This window comes from Taudactylus pleione, unplaced genomic scaffold (assembly GCF_031769625.1).
Source record: "Taudactylus pleione unplaced genomic scaffold, aTauple2 ptg000726l, whole genome shotgun sequence".
Taxonomy (NCBI): domain Eukaryota; kingdom Metazoa; phylum Chordata; class Amphibia; order Anura; family Myobatrachidae; genus Taudactylus; species Taudactylus pleione.
Window position 1 is genome coordinate 9,410,570 of NW_028285128.1, and position 23,486 is coordinate 9,434,055.

Genomic DNA, 23,486 nt, shown 5'->3' on the forward strand with positions numbered 1-23,486 from the left:
AAGCACCAGAGCAGAGAGCGACACCCCAGGTAGGAAAGAGGAACTGAACAGGTTGTGACAGGTGCAGGGTGCTAGAATGAACACTAGGCATCTGTCTGGAGTCCAGAGTGTTAATAATCTAATAAATATTTTCACTTCACTGACACACCCTGGGCCCCACTTTGAAGACCCAGCTCCCCTCTCTCTGAATCTTTACTGGCCCAGGGTTGTTGAGAGTGGGGGAACAGATACTGATTGCCCGGGCCTATGCTTGCTGGATGGGACCAGGGGGGCCTGGGTCCGCCGCTCCCCCCTCTTAGTCCTGTCAGCAGCAGCGTCCAGTGCACACTGCTATGTGCTTGGCTGCAGTGAGTATTAGGAGAATGCTGCTGCTGAGCAATACAGCAGTCTCTTCTGCTACACCTGATAGGAGGGGGAGAGGGATTGCACCAATTACACTCCCCTTGGATCTGCCCCTGGCTGAGGGGTACAACGGCGTCCCCCTGTGGCTTTGCAACAGGGCAAATTCTTGGGTTTTTCTCATTTGTTTGTAAGAAGGCATGACTACATCCCTTGCCAATACCCAGATTCAGCCAGGCTTTCTAAATCCTGCACCGGCCACCTCCCTGGACCCTGCCTCCCAGGCCCAGCACCCCGTTCTCTGAGTCCTCGCTTGCCGCCTTCCAGAACCCAGTCTCCCAGACCAAGCCTCCTGCCTCTCTGCTCCCTCAGTCCTTCCTGCCCGCATTCCACCTTCCAGGATCAGTTCCTCGCCTCCCCAATTCCTCACTGGCCTCCTCCCAGGCCCAGCTCCAGACCTATCTGCTCTCCAAGTCCTCGCCCGCTACCTCCCTGGACCCCATCTCCAAAGTCTAGCTTCCCTTCTCTCTAAGGGCCTGATTCAGAGATAGACGCTAATGAAATACCCTGGTGTGAAAAGGGTGCAAATGATGTTGTGTAGGTACAGGTCAGAGTTACCTTGGTAGGGTATTCTTCCTTTGACAGCAGCTTTTCCCTAAACACTATCCCGGCAGAGAGGCAAGCATTTCCTAGGCAGACACAAAGAAGGGTAAACAGAGCTTTGCATAAAAGAATAAAACAGTTTATTCCATAACTAGGAATAGGAATTGGTTATGGTAAAGAGGAGAGAGAATGGATTCAGCTTATTTAAACTCACATAATCTAATGAAATCACATACAGTTTATACATATTAAGGTCATCACATATATGGAAAATATATAACAACATTTTAGCTTAATACTACATTACTAAAATAAACCAATATAATAAATATATGCATAGACATTAGTAAAGTCCAAGATAACTTTGGTGTGGCCAAGGATACTACAGGGGGTCTTTATGTGCACGTTGGGGCCCAATTATCTTGTTATGTTGTAGGATTCAGGATGTAAAACTCCTTGTAGCATTGAGCAAAATATTGCAGCACATGTATTAAAGATGGTTGTATCAAACAAACTGGAACTGCTTCCTGTGGAATCCGCTGTGTAGGTATAGCCTCTATAGGATAAAGTCCTGTGCAGTGGAGCAGATTTCTAAATATATATATTTAAAGGATTTATCTCACCCTGTCCAATGAACGTTGCTGAGCCAGTGTCCCCTCAGATGAAGGTGAATCAGACAAAGGTATAAAGTCTTTTCTCTGACACATGCTGTGCGCTCTCTTAACTGAGGGTGTCAGCAGGATCACGATTTGACTCCTTACAGTTCTTAATTTGACTCTATTATACTTATGTTGCTCTTCCACTGCTGTCTCTCCTTCTGCTTAGTCTCCGTCAGCTGCTCATCTCTGCTCCATGGCATCATCAGCTCTCCCCTCACAACGGCTCCAACTGTCACTCCTCAAACTGCTGTTTTGTTTTTTTATTTAAATAAACTTTATTCAAAATGGCATTAGCCTCTATGCCCTTTTGTAGAATAATCTTATTTTAATAGGATATCACATACTTCCCTGCTGAAAATATGCGTGTCCTCACGCAAAAGAAGTTGCCCTCAACCGGATATATTAAATTAAGCATTAGGACTTTGGTCATATCACTGTAAAATACACAGTTATGGGAATTGCATATAAATTACATAATATTCACATCACTGCATACATCTATCAGGTAATTCTATTTGGGGCTCCTGTGCTACATTGACAGATGCTCCCTAAAGCAACAGATCAAACCCTGGCAAAATGTGAGGTCATAAAATTTTGTCTAGGAAACCCCAACCTCTCCACCATGGATAAGTCTTGGACTCTTTCTGTACTTTCTCTGGGACAGGCTGTACAGACCTTAAGCTGATTATGGTGGTTTTCTGTTCTCCAAGCTCTGTCGTTCTTCTCTGCTTGTCGGTGACATAACACTCTCATCTGCTGTACATTGACTTTATTCTACCTCTTCCATTTCACCTTGGAATTCAGCAACACAGTCAATATGGGACCATGTATTCTGGACAAATGGAGGGTGTGATGTCCTTCTTACAGTGCAGGTCGGACAGTTCTGGCACCATCTCTTAATGTCTTCTCTCATGCCCTACCCAAAATAACTTTTTCCAGATGCCTACTTCCATCCTTCTGCACCCAGGGTGCCCGGACTGGTCATGATATTTTTGTAACACAAAACGGGCTCTTTTCTTTGGGACCACAAGTTGAATATTCCTGTAGTTAGTTTTGGGATCCACACTGCATCGAAACAACTGTCCCTTCTCTTCAAACAGCCTTTCTCACTGCCTCAACAGCTTCACAAGTTCTGGATCGAAATCTTGCTGTTATGTTCTGAGTTGCTTGTGGACCCGGAGTGGTAGCAGGAGCGATCACAGGAGCAGATTTAAAGGTAAATGTGGAACTTTTAATGATTGGCTTAACAGACATGGGAATGGCAAGAAATAGTCCAGGTATAGCACTAAAGTGCACTTAATAACTGTAGTGGAGTAAATGGGAAAATGTCCAGAAAGTGATAGGCAGGAACAGTCCAGTATGCAGGTATGGTGAGCTGTAACAAAATGCAGGCAGAGGTAACGAAGTCCAGCTGGGTGTAAATGGAGGTAAGGTGCAGGGAAACAGCATGTTCAGTTTCTCATTCAAGGGAAAAGGTAAATGGAGGGTGCAGGGTAAGTCTAGCCGACACAGGTGCTCAGGCAATAGGAAAGGTAATTGGAGGAGGCAGGGGAATCCAGCAGGGTAGGAGCAAGTCAGGTGAAACAGGCTTAGGCAATGAAACCAGGTGAAAGCACAGGAACTCACTCTCTCAGCTCTCACTGAGAAACACGTTGCACTGGCAATGCAAGGGAGCTCTGAACTCCCTTAAATTCCTAGTGCTCAGCCGTGACTGGTCAGAGAGGTGCATGTGACACAACAGGATAGGGCAACTAGGTCACCTGACTGGAGACAAGATGGCGTCGCCCATGCCAGAACGGAACAGAAGCACCACCAGGCCTAACCAGACCAGAGTGACAGTATGCCCACACAGAACCACGCACAGCCAATGCTCCCCGCCAGGCACCAGTGCCACCGCCAGACGCCCCTCGCCATAGCGTCCTCACAGGTATTACCCGTCGACTACCATGCCGAGAAACCCTGGTCGTGACACTTGCCTTTCTCGCTTTGTCAAGTATTTCCCATTCCTCAGTAAGGCTTTGAGGTGTCTTATCAACTGACTGTTGCCTTGCAAATTTTCACACCTGGTAACTTGTTTGGGTTGCTTAAGGCTTCTAGAACTGGATGCTAAATGATTCATGTCCAATAGTGAAGCATTCTGCCGGACAATATGGAGACTGGAAATGGGGATCTCTGCCTCTTTTTGACAAGCTTCATCTTGTTCATCTTTCTCTCTTGCAGGTAGTCTGGGCATCATGCCTCCTTTCCTTTTGTCTTTCCCAGGTGAAAGGCTTTGCTTCTCTGAAAGCCGGACAGTATGCTTCTCTCCTCTGAGTGCCGCTACAAGTTCCTTACAACAGTTGTGCAGCACATTCATGCCCACTATCACTGGAGGCAATCCATCATCTTGGACAGTGGTGATTATGAAGCCTTGCTGGGGTAACACTGTTCGTCCAATTCGAACTTCAGCTTCCCAGTATCCTTTGCAAGGGATGCAATGCCCATTACTGGAAATCGGGTTTATTAATGTGGAAGTTGATGGAAACATCTGTTCCTCCCCACAGTGCTGCTCAAACTGGTTTACTTGTATTGTGGTCACTTGTGAGCTAGTGTCTAAGAGAGCATGCATTGATACTCAATTGATGTAAACTGGAACCACTGGGCATTGGCCAACATAACGGGGTGACCACAAGGTTTTGGAGTTTAAACGGCCTGGCTGCTCACATTCTCTCTTAATATGTCTGCTTCGGTCATTACTTTGGAAAATAGGTTGTCCTTGGGAGGCAAGGCGGTTGGAAGAAAGTCTTGCCATGCTGCTATGAATGTCCCTTTGGGAACTGTTCTGTTGTCTCTCTTGGCACCATTCAATTTCTTCCTGGAGCTGTGCTTGCTGTCTTTTCATACTCTGCAGCTCTCTACACATTTCTGTCACACTGTGTGTCAGTTCAGCCAGCTGAGCGTGTAATTCACTAGTGGAGTTCGGTATGCATACCTGCGTATGATGCACTGTCACTCCTTTCACCCCAAGTGGGTAAGTAGCTCCTTTAAAACTTGACTCCTGGGAATCAGAATTCTCACGATACTCCAGCAACTCTGGAAAAAACACTTGAGGAGCAACTTCGGAGAAAAGGCTGGGGCCTAGACCTTTAATCGCGGCCTCTTTAAATTCCAGGAATGTGCTGTCAGCTGTCACGGCCAGGGTATTTCAGCATGGCGCTAGGCGGGTGTTACCTGTGAGGTCGTTGTGGCGTGGGCTGTCTGGTGGCGGAGCTGGTGTCTGGCGGGGGGCTTTGGCTGCGCGTGTTGTTGTGCGGCCCTGTTGTCACTCTGCGCTGGTGAAGCCTGGCGGTGTCTCCGTTCCGCATGGCATGGGCGCCGCCATCTTGCCTTCTGGCCATGTGATGCGGCTGGCCAATCCTGGTGAGTCACATGTTCCCTCCGGCCAGTAACAGCACGGCATGGGGTATTTAGGAAGGGTCAGTGCCTTCCTTCTTTGCCAGTGCAACGTGTATCTCAGCCTAGCTGAGAGGGAGTTCTCTGTGCTTTCCTGTTCCTGTGAATTCGCTGTCTGCCAGTCTGCCTGTCAGCTCCTAGCTCCCACTGGACTACCCCGCTTCCTCCATCACCCTTGCCCATACCTGAGTGCCTGAGCCTGCTGACATCCTGCGCTTCAGTTCACTACTTGTATACCTGGCTTGTTTATTTTCAGCTCACTACAAACCTTGCTTGATTATTTTCAGTTTCACTACCTGCACACCTGGACAGCTTTAATTGTATCTACTTGGACATTAACCCTTTTACTCCCACCACAGAACTCTTGTGCACATTATATATTCCTGGACTTTTATTTACTGCCATTATCTGTCTACTCAAGCACTTATTAAAAATTCTAGTTTTATTTTTAAATCTGCTTCTGTGATCACTCCTGCTACCACCCCGGGTCCACAAACAACCCAGAACATCACATCAGGTTTTTGCAATCTCAGTAATCGCAGCTGAGTTTTTACAAATTCATCCCTTGCACCTTCAATAAACTGGTCCAACACATTTTGTCTTTGCACTTCTTCAGGGTCTGCATGCTGAACATCTCTGAGTGCTTCCTGCAGGCTTAGGGCATAATCCTGGAGAGATTCTCCGGGTAGTTGCTTTCGAGCATAGAAATGCATTTTAAGTTCTGACACCGTCCTTGTGTCAAAGATGGTACCAAGTCTTTGGAGGATCTGGTCCACAGTCTTCTTCTCCTCAGTACACCAGGAAGTTACCTCTTTTAGCCCAGGTCCTTTCACCTGTCCCATCAAGATCTCCACCTGTTGTTGCATATTCAATGGGTACAGATGAAACATGGACTGCATTTTTCTCTTGAATTCTCCTAAGATGCTGGTTTCAGTGCTGTGGGCAATACCTGTGTAGGTTGGGAGCCAAGGGGCCCCAAAGTAGTATGGCATGGTAATTGGGGTAGCAAGAGTCATAACTGGGGCTGCTCTTACTGGATCTTCACCATTGGCTGCTGGTGCCCCTCGTGTGGGTTGCCTGTCTTGTGACATTTCCTTCGTGCTGAGGGTATGGCTTGCTTTTGACTCTGAAAATCCTGTTCGTGACACCAAAAGTAATAACCTGGTGTGAAAAGGGTGCAAATGATGTTATGTAGGTACAGGTCAGAGTTACCTTGGTAGGGTATTCTTCCTTTGACAGCAGCTTTTCCCTAAACACTATCCCGGCAGAGAGGCAAGCATTTCCCAGGCAGACACAAAGAAGGGTAAACAGAGCTTTGCATAAAAGAATAAAACAGTTTATTCCATAACTAGGAATAGGAATTGGTTATGGTAAAGAGGAGAGAGAATGGATTCAGCTTATTTAAACTCACACAATCTAATGAAATCACATACAGTTTATACATATTAAGGTCATCACATATATGGAAAATATATACTGTAACAACATTTTAGCTTAATACTACATTACTAAAATAAACCAATATAATAAATATATGCATAGACATTAGTAAAGTCCAAGATAACTTTGGTGTGGCCAAGGATACTACAGGGGGTCTTTATGTGCACGTTGGGGCCCAATTATCTTGTTATGCTGTAGGATTCAGGATGTAAAACTCCTTGTAGCATTGAGCAAAATATTGCAGCACATGTATTAAAGATGGTTGTATCAAACAAACTGGAACTGCTTCCTGTGGAATCCGCTGTGTAGGTATAGCCTCTATAGGATAAAGTCCTGTGCAGTGGAGCAGATTTCTAAATATATATATTTAAAGGATTTATCTCACCCAGTCCAATGAACGTTGCTGAGCCAGTGTCCCCTCAGATGAAGGTGAATCAGACAAAGGTATAAAGTCTTTTCTCTGACACATGCTGTGCGCTCTCTTAACTGAGGGTGTCAGCAGGATCACGATTTGACTCCTTACAGTTCTTAATTTGACTCTATTTTACTTATGTTGCTCTCCCACTGCTGTCTCTCCTTCTGCTTAGTCTCCGTCAGCTGCTCATCTCTGCTCCATGGCATCATCAGCTCTCCCCTCACAACGGCTCCAACTGTCACTCCTCAAACTGCTGTTTTGTTTTTTTATTTAAATAAACTTTATTCAAAATGGCATTAGCCTCTATGCCCTTTTGTAGAATAATCTTATTTTAATAGGATATCACATACTTCCCTGCTGAAAATATGCGTGTGCTCACGCAAGAGAAGTTGCCATCAACCGGATATATTAAAATAAGCATTAGGACTTTGGTCATATCACTGTAAAATACACAGTTATGGGAATTGCATATAAATTACATAATATTCACATCACTGCATACATCTATCAGGTAATTCTATTTGGAGCTCCTGTGCTACATTGACAGATGCTCCCTAAAGCAACAGATCAAACCCTGGCAAAATGTGAGGTCATAAAATTTTGTCTAGGAAACCCCAACCTCTCCACCATGGATAAGTCTTGGACTCTTTCTGTACTTTCTCTGGGACAGGCTGTACAGAGCTTAAGCTGATTATGGTGGTTTTCTGTTCTCCAAGCTCTGTCGTTCTTCTCTGCTTGTCGGTGACATAACACTCTCATCTGATGTACATTGACTTTATGTACCTCTTCCATTTCACCTTGGAATTCAGCAACACAGTCAACATGGGACCATGTATTCTGGACAAATGGAGGGTGTGATGTCCTTCTTGCAGTGCAGGTCGGACAGTTCTGGCATCATCTCTTAATGTCTTCTCTCATGCCCTACCCAAAATAACTTTTTCCAGATGCCTACTTCCATCCTTCTGCACCCAGGGTGCCCGGACTGGTCATGATATTTTTGTAACACAAAATGGGCTCTTTTCTTTGGGACCACAAGTTGAATATTCCTGTAGTTAGTTTTGGGATCCACACTGCATCGAAACAACTGTCCCTTTTCTTAAAACAGCCTTTCTCGCTGCCTCAACAGCTTCACAAGTTCTGTATCGGATTCTTGCCTTTGTCGCTTCGTCAAGTATTTCCCATTCCTCAGTAAGGCTTTGAGGTGACTTATCAACTGACTGTTGCCTTGCAAATTTTCACACCTGGCAACTTGTTTGGGTTGCTTAAGGCTTCTAGAACTGGATGCTAAATGATTCATGTCCAATAGTGAAGCATTCTGCCAATCTGGAGACTGGAAATGGGGATCTCTGCCTCTTTTTGACAAGCTTCATCTTGAACATCTTTCTCTCTTGCAGGTAGTCTGGGCATCATGCCTCCTTTCCTTTTGTCTTTCCCAGGTGAAAGGCTTTGCTTCTCTGAAAGCCGGACAGTATGCTTCTCTCCTCTGAGTGCCGCTACAAGTTCCTCTCAACAGTTGCGCAGCACATTCATGCCCACTATCACTGGAGGCAATCCATCATCTTGGACAGTGGTGATTTTGAAGCCTTGCTGGGGTAACACTGTTCATCCAATTCGAACTTCAGCTTCCCAGTATCCTTTGCAAGGGATGCAATGCCCATTACTGGAAATCGGGTTTATTAATGTGGAAGTTGATGGAAACATCTGTTCCTCCCCCCAGTGCTGCTCAAACTGGTTTGCTTGTATTGTGGTCACTTGTGAGCCAGTGTCTAAGAGAGCATGCATTGATACTCTATTCATGTAAACTGGAACCACTGGGCATTGGCCAACATAACGGGGTGACCACAAGGTTTTGGAGTTTAAACGGCCTGGCTGCTCACATTCTCTCTTAATATGTCTGCTTCGGTCATCACTTTGGAAAATAGGTTGTCCTTGGGAGGCAAAGCAGTTGGAAGAAAGTCTTGCAATGCTGCTATGGATGTCCCTTTGGGAACTGTTCTGTTGTCTCTCTTGGCACCATTCAATTTCTTCCTGGAGCTGTGCCTGCTGTCTTTTCATACTCTGCAGCTCTCTACACATTTCTGTCACACAGTGTGTCAGTTCAGCCAGCTGAGCTTGTAATTCACTAGTGGAGTTCGGTATGCATGCCTGCGTATGATGCACTGTCACTCCTTTTACCCCAAGTGGGTAAGTAGCTCCTTTAAAACTTGACTCCTGGGAATCAGAATTCTCTCGATACTCCAGCAACTCTGGAAAAGACACCTGAGGAGCAACTTCGGAGGAAAGGCTGGAGCCTAGAACTTTAATCGCGGCCTCTTTAAAATCTAGGAATGTGCTGTCAGGTTTTTGCAATCTCAGCAATCGCAGCTGAGTTTTTACAAATTCGTCCCTTGCACCATCAATAAACTGGTCCAACCATATTTTGTCTTTGCCATGCACTTCTTCAGGGTCTGCATGCTGAACATCTCTGAGTGCTTCCTGCAGGCTTAGGGTATTATCCCAGAGTGATTCTCCCGGTACTTGCTTTCGAGCATAGAAATGCATTTTAAGTTCTGACACCGTCCTTGTGTCAAAGATGGTACCAAGTCTTTGGAGGATCTGGTCCACAGTCTTCTTCTCGTCAGTACGCCAGGAAGTTACATCTTTTAGCGCAGGTCCTTTCAACTGTCCCATCAAGATCTCCACCTGTTGTTGCATATTCAATGGGTGCAGGCTAAACATGGACTGCATTTTTCTCTTGAATTCTCCTAAGATGCTGGTTTCAGTGCTGTGGGCAATACCTGTGTAGGTTGGGAGCCAAGGGGCCCCAAAGTAGTATGGCATGGTAATTGGGGTAGCAAGAGTCATAACTGGGGCTGCTCTTACTGGATCTTCACCATTGGGTGCTGGTGCCCCTCGTGTGGATTGCCTGTCTTGTGACATTTCCTTTGTGCTGAGGGTATGGCTTGCTTTTGACTCTGAAAATCCTGTTTGTGACGCCAAATGTAATACCCTGGTGTGAAAAGGGTGCAAATGATGTGGTGTAGGTACAGGTCAGAGTTACCTTGATACGGTATTCTTCCTTTGACAGCAGCTTTTCCCTAAACACTATCCCGGCAGAGAGGCAAGCATTTCCTAGGCAGACACAAAGAAGGGTAGACAGAGCTTTGCATAAAAGAATAAAACAGTTTATTCCATAACTAGGAATAGGTATTGGTTATGGTAAAGAGGAGAGAGAATGGATTCAGCTTATTTAAACTCACATAATCTAATGAAATCACATACAGTTTATACATATTAAGGTCATCACATATATGGAAAATATATAACAACATTTTAGCTTAATACTACATTACTAAAATAAACCAATATAATAAATATATGCATAGACATTAGTAAAGTCCAAGATAACTTTGGTGTGGCCAAGGATACTACAGGGGGTCTTTATGTGCACGTTGGGGCCCAATTATCTTGTTATGCTGTAGGATTCAGGATGTAAAACTCCTTGTAGCATTGAGCAAAATATTGCAGCACATGTATTAAAGATGGTTGTATCAAACAAACTGGAATTGCTTCCTGTGGAATCCGCTGTGTAGGTATAGCCTCTATAGGATAAAGTCCTGTGCAGTGGAGCAGATTTCTAAATATATATATTTAAAGGATTTATCTCACCCAGTCCAATGAACGTTGCTGAGCCAGTGTCCCCTCAGATGAAGGTGAATCAGACAAAGGTATAAAGTCTTTTCTCTGACACATGCTGTGCGCTCTCTTAACTGAGGGTGTCAGCAGGATCATGATTTGACTGCTTACAGTTCTTAATTTGACTCTATTTTACTTATGTTGCTCTCCCACTGCTGTCTCTCCTTATGCTTAGTCTCCGTCAGCTGCTCATCTCTGCTCCATGGCATCATCAGCTCTCCCCTCACAACGGCTCCAACTGTCACTCCTCAAACTGCTGTTTTTTTTTTATTTAAATAAACTTTATTCAAAATGGCATTAGCCTCTATGCCCTTTTGTAGAATAATCTTATTTAATAGGATGTCACACTAATGTAATTTTCACACAGATCGAGCGATTGTTTGCCACCGCGCATGCGTATGCACCACACTGCGCGTTCGCTGCTATCACATTTAGATTACGCACGCACAGAAGAATTCATCGCTAAGTGAGTGACAGACTGCCAGCGTTTGGGGGTGGTAATGGGGAGTGGTCACAAAAACACAGGAGTGCCTGTCCGTTTAAAAGCCGTTACACGGGTATGCATAAATTAGCCACTGCTATTGCATACGCAGCTCTGCGTTTCAGAAGAGCACTTAAGGCTTGGGGCAGGTCAGACCTGCCACAAGGGTAAGATTGGCGTCGATGTGCTTCGATGTTACCTATGTTTAAGTACAGTAGGTATGAGTCATTGCCCGCAGGCAAGAAGGCAGCAGTGGGTGTCTTTATGCTCAGGTGATCTTTGCTAACATATTTTCGCAGCTGCGCAATGTACGAAAACGCAGTCGCGATCGCATTAGTACTTGTCTCTGAATCAGGCCCTAAGTCCTCGCTGGCCACCTACCCAGACACCGCCTCCCAGGCCCAGCATCCTGCCTCTCTGAGTCCTCACTGGCCACCTTCCCACACCCCACCTTCTAGGCCCAGCTCCCCATCTCTCCAAGTCTTTACTGGCCACCTTCCAGGACCCCACCTCCCATGCCTAACTTCCCGTCTATGTGGTCTTCGAGTACTAGCTGGCTGTCTCCCACCTGCTTCCAAAGTGCCCACATCCCAGCGCACATCCAGAGTCCTTGCTGGCCACCTCCCCACATTGATGAGAACTAATGGGTCTCTGACCAAATCTGCTCATTGATGCATGGAAGAAATGGCTTACACCTGTCACCTGTTTGGAAATAGTTTATAGAGGAAGCCAGGGACCCAGGAATCCCATCATCAATAATGGGTCAATGTGTGCATCCCGTTCTCAGTGTTTCGTATTAATTGCACTGTGACAGACTGTAATCCGATGATTATTAGAACTCTAATAGACATTATTTTGAAAATATAATTAGATTATCCATTTTTATATTCATGAACATAAGGAGGCAACTGAATACTTTTTACTGCTGCACACATTACGTGGTATTACGGTGTCCCAGCATTATACATTTTCATACCTGAAGGGGCTCTTATAGCTTATAAGGTGTGTGAGGGGGCTGTGACAGTTAAAATGCTTGTAACATTACCATGGTTTTTGGCCACGCCCCCTGCCCAGAATCTAAAATGAAAAAGGTGGTAACCTTAGTGTCACCCAGGATATTTACATACTCCCTCATAGGTCTATGGCCTAATCTGAGAGAATACAGAATATAAAGGTAGCAAATGTTCAGATGTACGCTGAGTTTGGCACACATGCAGATAGTCAAACATTAGGCAGCATGACACATAAGAGGATAGTAAGACAAAAGACAGTTTGGCACACAAGCAGGTAGTCAGTAAGGGTTGGGTATAAAATCTTGGCTGTCGGGATGCCGCTGGTCAGAATACTGACAGCGGCATCCCCATGCCCAGAATCCCGACACCCATAGAGAACACCGGTGAGTATTTTTCTAACCCTAACCCCTACCCTAACCCTCCCTCCCCAGTGCCTAACCCTAACTTCCCCCCCTTAGTGCCTAAACCTAACCTCCCCCCCCACGCCCTATACCTAACACCCCCTCTCCGGTGCCTAGACCTAACCTCCCCTCCTAGTGTCTAAACCTAACCTCCCCCTCCCCGCACCCTAATCCTAACAATCCCTCCCTGGGGCCTAGACCTAACCTCCCCTCCTAGTGTCTAAACCTAATCTCCCCCTCCCCGCGCCCTAATCCTAACACTCCCTCCCTGGGGCCTAACCCTCCCCCTAATACCTAACCCCGCTACCTAGCCCTAACCTCCCCCTAACACTCTGATACTTACCTTTGGAATGCCAGCAGTCGGGATACTGGTGCTGGGATCCTGACCTGTCGGGATTTCGGCGCCGGTATTCAGACCGTCAGCATCCCGCACGCCAGGATGCCGACTACATCCTGTCAGTAATAAGCCAGGTCAGCACACAAGCACGTGATCAGACATTAGCTGGGTTGGCAGACAAGCGGGTTGTCAGCAGTAAGCTAGGCCAGTAAACAACCGGGTGGGTTGGCACACAGTAGGTAGTCAGTAGAAATTTAGATTGGTGCACAAGCAAATATACATTAGGCAGGTTGGTACAAAAGCAGGTAGCAGTAGTAAAAGCCAGGTCAGTAATCAAGACTGCTGAGCTTCACCCAAGAAAAGACAAGTTCAGGTAACAGAAGCTGAGCAAACAAAATACTCAAGAAAAATGCTTTAACCAGTGAGTACCCCTTTATGGGTCCAAAAAGGATCCGATATGTATTCTTAATAGGTAGTTCTGGCCATCTTGTAAGGATAAGTTCAAAAACAGGATTTTGAGTACAACAGTGACCTCTGATGGCCGCAGGTGAAATTGTCTGATACTATTCCTAACAAAAATATACCATTAACTCAGTGATTTACCAAAGTTTCTTCAATCACGGTGCCCTAGAGTATCAGAATTATTTTTTCACTGCACCCTTAGGACAACAGTTTCTTATAGAGAAATTCAGAAAAAAATATTAAATTAATTAGATTGTGCTTACCTGTAAATTTTAGGTTCAGTTATGTGGTGGTGGCATGGGCATAACTACCAGAGGTGGAAGTGGTGCAGCTGCTTTGGGGCCCAGAGCTGAGGGGGGCACCTTCCTTGTCAAAGTTACATGTGTTATATAAATTTTTCACCATTGGGTGGTACGTAGGGACCCTTACAAACATTTGCTATGTGGCCTTTAAATACCTAATTACGCCCCTACGTGGTGGACAGGGTTGTACTTATGTTTATCCATGTATTTTATGATTGGCAACCACCAGCACTGGTTTTGCCTATCACATTGACCATAAATAATTTAGTTCTAGAGCACCAAACCTTGGCACCCCCAGCGGCACATTGCGGCACCTAGTTTGTGAACACCCAATTTGCTAAGATCGTTTTTATAAAATATGTAACGAGCGCTAAAATGTAAAAAAGATATAGGACAATGCAATATGTTTATAGCTTTTGCTTGATATTTATAATATGGATAGTGGATCCCAGTGCAGAGAATACACCAAATTGATGCGGTAAAAGGCAGAGATGCCGGCAGCCATGCATTTGCCGGTGGATGGTAATAACTTTCCCTACCTTACTCTAATCTTCGGCTGTCTTTCTTGCCCCCTGGATGCGGCTGGTGGTGTTCAACCGATGCCCGACAGTTGCTGTCTCCGTGACCGCTGCACTGATTGATGATGTCACCGGGTCCCCGATGTTGAAGGTGGAAGGTACCGGCTGATCATTGCTTGTAGTTCACTGTCTATTCAACACGTTTCACACCATAAGGTGCTTTATCAGAAGAAAAAAGATGCTCAGAGAAAGTATTATTTAGGCCAAATGATTTTAAGATCTTTTCTAAGTCTGAAACCCATACTGCACCACCTGGCCTTTGTCCTTCCTCCAAAGGAAAAACCTGCATGTTTTTAGGTAAGTTCCGTTATCACTAGTGTGCTGCCAAGTTTTTTTTTATTAATTTCATTTACACATCTAAACAGACATTCTCTATAATGGATTAAAAATATCAAGTGCAACTGACTGATGGAAGGAAACCTTTCTGCAGAGAAAAGTAATATGTCTATGAGATAATGTCTGTGGTCAGCATCTGCTCTTAGCTGGGACACATTATGGATATAGCAGTACAGGTGGCTTAATAAATGATAAGATTCCGACACCATTGACCTGACCCTAATTTTCCAAATAAGCAAAAAGAAATGTATTGGAAACCGCACTAAGAATTCTACTAGGATAATGTGAATAGTATATCTCTCTAAAAAAAACCACAAGGACCTTTGCAGAAATTGACAAAATATTCCCAAACCTGATCATGAGACTTTGGTCTACTAGATCTGTTTATATTGGTGAGTCCGTGGTGCTCCCCAGAGTCTGTTTATGACATATAAACCGAATAAAGAGAAAAAAGGACTCTTTTTGGGGGCACACAAAGGTATAGAGTTATGACATAGATGTCCTATTAAAAAATAACTTTTATTGTATATTAATTAAAAATTATGAACAACTGTAGACAAACAAAACAGACAAACAGTGTACTTTACACAGAAAGGGATAGCTAATGTTCACTCCCACTTTTTCTTAGATGATGTTGCAAAGCAGTAATAGGGAAGTTTAATACCCACATGGATGTATAATCAATTCATGAGATGTACTCTATATTTATAACGGTATGATTTATTGGATATTTTCTATCCCTTTCTGGTTGTGTTTTCTCCAGTGCATGCAGGCATCAGTATATGCTTCTATCATTATATAATGCAATATGGATTTATCATAGAATAAGGTAGACACAAGTACTTGCCTATGATTTACCTTTATATATCTGATCAGTGAGGCTTTACTATCATAAACCAGTCGTTTATGTGTATTAGATTGGTTTAAATTGTAAACAATTATCATTATTCATATGTTTTTCTCACAAATATCTGAGATTGGTTTAAATTATGTACAATTTTTGTTATTCATATTCTAACCTCAAATACATCAATAAGGGTTTATATGGTAATTGAAAGATATGTTTTTTTTTTGCCTTAATTATGACTAATTGGTGATATACAGTACCTATAAGCATACTTCCATGTTTTGAATAACTATTTTGCCAGGCCCCTGTACAAATTCTTTGGGAGCAATAAATCTCCCTGGTTATTGTGTATATATATATATGCACAAACCATTTGTGGGAGAGAACATTAGCTATCCCTTTCTGTGTAAAGTACACTGTTTGTCTGTTTTGTTTGTCTACAGTTGTTCATAATTTTTAATTTATATTCAATAAAAGTTATTTTTTAATAGGACATCTATGTCATAACTCTATACCTTTGTGTGCCCCCAAAAAGAGTCCTTTTTTCTCTTTATTCGGCCTAATTTTCCAAAGCAATCTATAGTTTCCTCAGTCCTACCACATGTTATGGTCTCCTAGGAAACACCATGTGACCTCTAGAATCACTCCTACGAGGTCTTCACCAATAACAGCCACCCGCTGTTCCCTTAGAACTGGACACGTTCACCGGTACTTAGGTGGCCGACTGGACTTAACTCGAAATAGTAGAGGCTTACACGGTTATCTTAGGGCAACTAGATGTTATGCGACTGTTTGAGGACTGGAAAGGTGAGGTAATCTTGATGAAGTCTACAAACAAGAGCTTGCATAGTTGAGAAATGGCTAGGGCAGACGAGGTGCGGCTAGAGAGCCGAAAGGTGGCCTTGAGGCCGAGGTGCAGCCATGACTGCCGGGATGCGACTTTGAGAGCCGATATGGAAACAGGATGAGAGGTGGCTAATGAGCCGGTAGTACACAGATTGAGATGCAACCTAGAGGGCCAAGGTGCTGCTTTGACAGCTGAGATGCAGCTTTGAGAGCCGAGGTGGTAACAGGCTGAGATGCGGCCTTGTGGGTCGGGATGCGGCTAGATAGCTGGGATGCGGCTTTGAGAGCTGAGGTGCGGCCTTGTGGGCCGAGGTGCGGATAGACAGCCAGGATGCGGCTTTGAGAGCCAAGGTGGAAATAGGCTAAGAGATGGTAATAAATTACTACAATGAGCGACAAGGCCGCAGGCACAGCACAACCCAGGAACACCACAGGCAGCAATAAATTACCACTCTAGATGAGAGGAGTGAGAGTGTAGGACTAGAGTTCTTAGAAACACAGCAGAACAGGCACAGACGAGCAGGACCACAACTGGCAGGAACCGGAAGGACACGTACAGACACGCTATTGCTGACAAGCCGCGTTGAACCAATAGGCTTAAAAAAGATAAGGAACCAATGAGCAAGCAAGGAGGTGATTGATAATCCACGGGTAAGTGCACAACGTCAGCCAGTATTCCCAGCATCACGTGCCGCAGTCCAGCATCCCGATCTCCTGGCAATAGTGAGCATCGTCCCAGTGCGGCGAGTACCTTGTACTGAGGGAATAGTCTGGATGTGGGGCTGCAGGACAGGAGAACCCAGAAGAGGGGAGATAGCCGGAACCTGATTTTGTAACAAGGCGCGCCGGCGATTTGTGACACCACCAACTGGACTGAAGAAATACAATACTAAAGGAAAGTAGGTGGGTAACTACTTTTGGTGCCGGGCACTAAAAGCAAAGATTGGTATTTAAAACATAAAACATGGAAGAATAGGATACATTTTCCTTAAGATAGTATATTTTGGAACAGGTAAAAAACTTTGCAAAAACAATGTATAGGAGGTCCCCTAAAATTGGAGGAAAATGGTGTTTCTAGTTACCCTGTTCAAACACTAATTAAACATGTATTATGCAACAGATAGATAATTTGTTCTGCGACCAATGCTGCATCTCTGTAAGCAAATTCTTGGATTTGCGAAGGCATCTCATTACAAATACATATCAATAAAAATCCAGGTGAGGTTACTGCTACATTTGCATATTTTCGCACTGTGTACACATACGCAGCTCTGGTGGCATTAGCGTACGAGGGGTGGCTATTAAATAATGAGACTGTATTTGTAAAAAATAAACCATACTACGTGAGTTAAAAGGGAGTGGGGGAACATTGACCTAGGACTATCCCAAAAAGGTTTTGCATGTTTCAACCTTCTCACACAGATAGCTTTCTGTTGTTCAAAAGTAGAGCAACGTGTTAACTTAAAATTTTTACATAAATTGAACAAAACACCCACCGAATCTTTCTGTATGCTAACCGAGGCTTACGAGGCAGATTGTATGTCACGTGCACGTGTGTTTGAGTGGCATAAAAGAATTAGTGATGGTCGTGAGGATGTAGAAGATAATGAAAATCCTGAAAGGCCTTGTACATCAAAAACAAATGAAAATGTGGAAAAAATATAGAAAATTGTACAAATTCGAATTGACTGGTGACTCAACATCCGAATGATAGCAGAAATGGTAAACATCGGCAAAGAAACTGTTAGGCAAGTTTTGCATCAAGATCTTAACATGACAAAAGTTTGCACTAAGATGGTTCCAAGGCTTCTCACTGCTGAGCAGAAAGAAAATCAAAAGTGAAATTTGTACAGACATTTTGGAACAAATTTAAGAGTATTCGCATTTTTTTATGTTATTACCTGTGATGAAACTTGGATCTTCCAGTACGATCCTGAGACAAAACACCAGTCCATGCACTGGAAAACACCATTATCACCGAGAATGAAGAAAGCATGTCAAAGCAAATCCAAATTCAAAGCCATGTTGTTTTCTTTGATATCAAGGGTGTTACTTTGGTTGACTGGGTACCAGAAAGCAAAACAGTGAATCAACATTACTACAAAAATGTTCTAGCAACTTTGCAGGAAAAAAGAAAGAGGCCAGAGTTCTCGAAAAATGGTTTCATCATCAGGGCAACGCACCAGCCCACCAGCAGTTTTTGGCCGAGATACAGATTGCAGTGCAAGAACACCCTCCATACTTGCCAGACTGAGCACCGTGTGGCTTCTTTCTTTTCCCTAAATAATGCAGCGGTGTGTGGATGTAGAAAGGGAGTTCATAGAAAGGTAACAGAGTTAAAATGTACTTAATATATGTCACGCTTGTGTTTGTTTGTGGAACCGGGGTCGGGTAAATGTCTGTTTGGGAAGTGGGAGGTGTGTATGCAAAGCTGGCAGGCCTGAAGAGATCTCTTGACACGTGAATAGATGGTTCCCAGAACAGGAATCGAAACCGAGTCTCAGCAGAGGGATGCCGGATCGTAACCACTAGACCGCCAGGGAAGTCGGTGTTGTTGATGGTATGATGTATGTAGCAGAGAAGAGTGTAGCAGTAGATTAACAAGGCTGAACTGGGTTGTTACTTGGTAATAATAAAAGTACTCGTCTTACTTGGTTCTGTAGTCCAGGACACTTGGGTGGCAGATCTTGGCAGAAGTATTTACCAGGACTGGGTTTTCTCTGTAGTCTGGGAGCACTCTAAAGATGACAGAACCGGATATAGACAGAACACCGGTATGGATGGAAGCTGTGGAATAATCTGGTACAGAACCAGGGAAACAGGAACGGCTGATATACATGAGTAGGCAGGTGGATGCTTTGCCCAAGTGCCTAACCCTAATCCCCCGTCTAAGTGCCTAAACCGAAGTCCCCGTGGGGGTGCCTAACCCTAACCTCCCCCCGGGGGTGCCTAACCCTAACCCCCCTACCCCTAGCCTAAACCTAACCTCCCAGGGGAGTGCCTAACTCTAAGTCCCCCCCAGGAACCCTAAACCTAACACTCCCCCCCCTCACGGCTATCAGCGCCTGGCGCCCGGCTTACCTTCGATCGGTAAGCTGGGTGTCGGGCTCCCGGCATTGGGAAAATGACAGGCATCGGGATTTCGAAGCCTGTCATTTAACCCTTGCTGGGATTAGACAATCGGGAAGCCGACAGTCAGGATTCCATCCATCGGCTTCCCGACTGCTTCCCGTAAGCTAGACAGGTGTATATTTGCACAGGTGCAGACCAGAATCAGCAGCACAGGAAGAGGCTGGATATTACCTATGCAATTAGAGATGAGGATTGCACAGGAGTAGAATGACATAGGAGTTAGTGCAGCAAACACAATCAGAACTGCACCAGCGGGATACAAACGAAAGCAGCAGGAGCTCAGTAAGCTTCACTTAGTAGGGACTGAGCTAGACATTGTACTGGCAATGACTGATATCCAGATACTGGAATATATACCCCGGGGTTAGCCAGGATTGGATGAGCAGTGTCAGATGATATCGGCTGACTGGCCGAATCGTGATCAGGTGATTGGGACAACAGTACTCCGGGGCTGCCTGGATGTGTGCTGCGGCCTAGTAGGCCGGAAACAGTGAAGCCTGCATTTCACAGAGATAATAATGGACACACGAACTGAGCTCAGGGGGCGAGCTAGCTGGCCACAGGAGTGGAAGTAACCCAGTGGCAGGGGTAATAAGCCTGGGTTGTGACAATATAATTAAACATAAATTATTGCATCAGTCTCGTTATTTAATAGCCACACCTCACACATCTCTGAATCTGACTGCTTGTTGGTTTGAACTACTGAGCAGATTTCAGTCTTGCATTTATGTGACACAGCATTAGTAATAACAGCTTTGTGAGTTTTGCCAACTTTTGTATCTACAGTTGAGATGTGTCATATGGAACATACACAGTCAAGTCACATTATTATGACCACCAGCTAATAGCCAGTGTAACTGTTGTGTGCAGCACGGACAGCAGCTAGACGGGCTGGGAGTGACTCAATAAGGTGCTGGTAGGTTGGCACAGATATCTGGAGCCATGCTGACTGCAGTGCATACCACAGCTGCTGGAGGGTGGAGTATCCATAGAGCAAACACAATGATCGACGTGGTTACACAGATGCTCAATTGGGTTCAAATCTGTGGAATTAGGGGGCCAGAGAAGTACTTGGAAGTCTTGGTCATGCTGGTCTAACCACTGTCAGACATTTCTAGCCATGTGACATGTCGCATTGTCTTGCTTGAAGATGCTATCCGCCTCAGGGAAGACAATCAGCATGTATGGTTGTACGTGCTCTTCAAGGATGGAATCATAACCATATCGGTTGAGGGTGCCTTCCACATGGATGAGTGGGCCCAAAGAATGCCATGAAAATATTCCCCAGACAAGAGGTTTCCAAACGCGGTCCTCAAGGCTCCCCAACAGTTCAGGTTTTATAGATATCCATGGTTGAGCACAGGTGGTTAACTCAAACTGATTGAGGTACTAAATAAGTCACCTGAGCTCAACCGTGGATATCTCTAAAATCTGAACTGTTGGGGAGCCTTGAGGACTGCGTTTGGGAACCTCTGCCCCAGATATTAACGCTGCCACCAACAGCTTGTGGTCTTCCAGCAATGGTTGTAGGGTGTTTGTTCTCCGATTTTTCTCGCCTGGCATGTCAACGTCCATCCACTCTATGAAGCAGAAAACGTGACTCATTGGAGGTCCAATTCCGATACATGTGTGAAAATTTAAGCCTTTTCCGCCAATGTACCTTCGTTAGCATAGGTGCAGTGACCATCCGTTTGCTTCAGAGCCCCATACGCAGCAGGGCTTGCTGAATAGTAATTTTACACACACGTCTGGTGGCTCCCAGGTTTATTTTGACGGTGAGCTGCTCCACTGTCGGTCGGCCCTCATGCACCTTCATAGCTGACGTTCACCTCTCACATCAATGGTGCTCTGCAGTTTCCACATCGGTTATTCGCAATGGTGCCATTTGTCCAGTCCCAATACACCTTCACCACAGCGGCAGACGAACAGTTCACAAACTGTGCTGTTTCATAAATACTTCCACCCTTGACCCAAAAGCCAATAATCATCCCTTTTTGCAACTTGGATAAATCAACCCTTTTACCCATGACAGCAACAAGTGATATGTGTGCAGACGGCCACCAAGCCAGCACACGGCACATGACGTACTTCATGGGCTATGCGCTGCTGACGTCAAATGTAGGAGGTGGTCATAATAATGTGACTTGACTGTGTATATCTCTAGATTTCCTTTATTGCTTGTAATACTTCAATTTGTATCATTTACAGATTGATATATGCAACTGTCAGGATCAGTCTGAGATGTTACAATACTAATTTGTGTCTGTCTATTTGTTATTTATGCATGGCCAGAGATTTGAACCTAGCTCCACCAAATTTGCCATGGTGGTGTCACACAATCCCATAAAACCGGGACACTCTTAAATTACACAGGTTCTGGGGCTGAGGGGATGGGCTTCATACACACACTGTCACTGTCATCTCATCTCTTTCAAAGTGCTGTGTTATAACTTTTCCAACAGCCGCATACATGAAATAAGGAGTTAGTCAGCCCTCTGTGTTTGCATGATAAACTTTGACATTAAACGGGATCGGGATTGGCGGTATCCCGGGATTTTGGCCTAAACATGGCTTGGATTGAATCCTGGCATTGGAAGCCTCTAATCCCGATCCCGGCATTGGCCATAAATATTTTTCTTTTTTTTTAAATGTCGGGCAGCGCTGAGTACCACCAGCAGAGTGCTCAGACGCTGCCCGGCTCCCCCTTCCCCCGGCTGGCACTGCACAGCATAACATGAGGACAGATGTCACACTGCGCCGCTCAATGTTGGCTGGACCGGCCACGTGACCCGCCACTCTACAGACGCTGACGACGAAAGTCCCGCCGGTATGTCACTATGGAGGCTGGGCATTTTTTTAAAACTAGGCCAATCCCGAGAATCCCGTGATTGAGTTTTTTCAATCCCAAATCCTGGGATTGAAAAAAGCCCCGGGATTGGCCTCCCTAATTTAGACTGTGGCAGACAGAAAAATCAATCCACAATCTTTGATCCTGGCAAAGTTTATCATACGGAGATTAGCAGGGAAGATTGATCACAGCCACGCAGTACCATTGTGGGCGTGCCCCCTTCTATCTGGGAACGGGACTCCAGTACTGGCGCTCCCCCCTGATGGCAGACCTGCTAGACATGGTCTTCAATGTTGGTCTGCAGAGTGATTTTAGGAGGTGATTCAGCTGCGGACATATTGACCACGCAGATTCCTGATAATTGTGATTCTGCACGTGCCTGACCAGTACTACGCATGTGCAGTAGAGGTCTGCGATCCCGCACACATTCCGACAGCAGACTACCGCTTCTGGGGGGGAGGGGCGGCAACGGAGTGGAGAGGCCATTATCTCCGTCTGCTGACGGAGATTTTCTGGCCTCTTTCATTCATCTGTGGCGGTCGGCTTGCGTGACCCCATGGTCACTCAGCCGGCCAAAGGGATCGCAGATGATCCGATGCTGCATCCTTGGACACAGCTCAGATCAATAATGCATGCAGAAGGCGTGAAGCAGTGGCGTATTTATATTGGGTGCAGTGTGTGCGGGGCCCCCCGGGTGCTGGCCAGGGGGGGCCAGCACCACACACACTGCACCCATAATATTTTAGACTTACCTGTCCGTGGTCCCACGTCGGGTGTCTGCGCTGCTCAGAACACCGGAAAATGGCCGCCGCTGCCATTTTTCCAGTGTTCTACGCATGCGCAGTATACTCCAGGCACTAGAGTGTGCCCGGACTCTACTGCGCATGCACAGAACGCCGGAAAAATGGCCACCACGGCCATTTTCCGGCATTCTGCGCAGTAGACTCCGCGCACACTTTAGTGCCCGTAGTCTACTAAGGCTCCGGTAGCTGGCTAGCCACGTTAGTCGGCTGCCGGCCACCGGGGAGAGAGGAGGGGGCCCCGCACAGGGAGTGCACACGGGCCCCCTTCTCTCTTAAGACGCCCCTGGCGTGAAGCCTCCTGCTGCATTTCCATATTACAGCTATTGCAGCTGCTAACATATTAGCAACTGCGATAGAATATCTGTCTGCAGCTTAATCACCCCCTCTGTTCTGCAATTATTTCTGAAACTCAAGTGATTTTGGAAGCTGCAGAATACAGATTTCTGTTCTGCAAGTCAGTGTGCTCTTGATATACTCCATTCTAAACGTTATGAGAATACGCCTGCCTGCACTGTCATTTACTCTTAATTTGCAGTT

At 45.3% G+C, this 23,486-nt stretch overlaps 2 pseudogenes; both read right to left on the bottom strand.

Moving 5' to 3' along the window:
• Window positions 1–2,162: 2,162 nt before the first annotated feature.
• Window positions 2,163–6,124, bottom strand: LOC148477336 (uncharacterized; annotated as a pseudogene).
• A 1,331-nt stretch (window positions 6,125–7,455) lies between these two features.
• On the bottom strand, window positions 7,456–9,807 carry LOC148477337 (uncharacterized; annotated as a pseudogene).
• Window positions 9,808–23,486: the final 13,679 nt, after the last annotated feature.